The following is a 711-nucleotide window of genomic DNA, read 5'->3' as shown; positions in this document are numbered from 1 at the left end:
AGACTGAAACAGGCTCCAGGCTCTGAGCTGGCAGTCAGCACAGAGCCCGACGCGGGGCTCGAACCCACGAACCGCGAGATCATGACCTAAGCGAAAGTCGGACGCTTAACCGACTAAGCCACCCAGGCGCCCCTGAAAGCAAAGTTTTAAAACAACATTAAATTTATTCTAGTCAGGCAAAATATTAAAGAATCAATTCACTTGGCAGAGAAGACTTAATGTTTTCTATCTTGGATTGATTTTTCATTTCATGCTTATTTTGGAATTAGCCTCGTATTAAGGATTCTGCAGATGTTTTGAATATTAGGGGTGTATAATAGAGGAAACATGATACTATATATAATGTAATACAGTAATAGAATACAGGAAAGCCAGTGAGGCTAAGTGGAAGTGAGAAAAGCTTTCCTCTGATTTGAAGACCTTGTATAATTATCTCACATAGCACTTAGAATCAAGAATTTCTTTTTGGAGTGCCTGGATGGCTCAGTCAGTTAAGTGTCCAACTCTTGATATTAGTTCAGGTCTTGATCTTGCAGTTGAGGGATAAAGCCCCACATCCGGCTCTGTGCCGAGCATGGAACTTGTTCATCCGGCTCTGTGCCGAGCATGGAACTTGTTTGGGATTCTTTCTCCCCCCTCTCTCTACCCCTCCCCTGCTTGTGTTCTCTCTCTCTCCTGCCTCCCCCTGCCACCCCCCCCCACCCCCCCAGG

General features: G+C 45.4%; 1 protein-coding gene across 3 annotated transcripts in view; it reads left to right on the top strand.

Annotated features, from left to right (window-relative positions):
- NUP58 (nucleoporin 58) overlaps window positions 1-711 on the top strand; it is a 54,081-nt gene that overhangs the window by 11,645 nt on the left and 41,725 nt on the right. The gene's annotated exons all lie outside the window — the stretch shown is intronic.

Source organism: Crocuta crocuta, unplaced genomic scaffold (genome assembly GCF_008692635.1).
Source record: "Crocuta crocuta isolate KB4526 unplaced genomic scaffold, BGI_CrCroc_1.0 scaffold258, whole genome shotgun sequence".
NCBI classification, from domain to species: Eukaryota; Metazoa; Chordata; class Mammalia; order Carnivora; family Hyaenidae; genus Crocuta; species Crocuta crocuta.
This window is presented reverse-complemented; position numbering and strand designations above follow the sequence as displayed.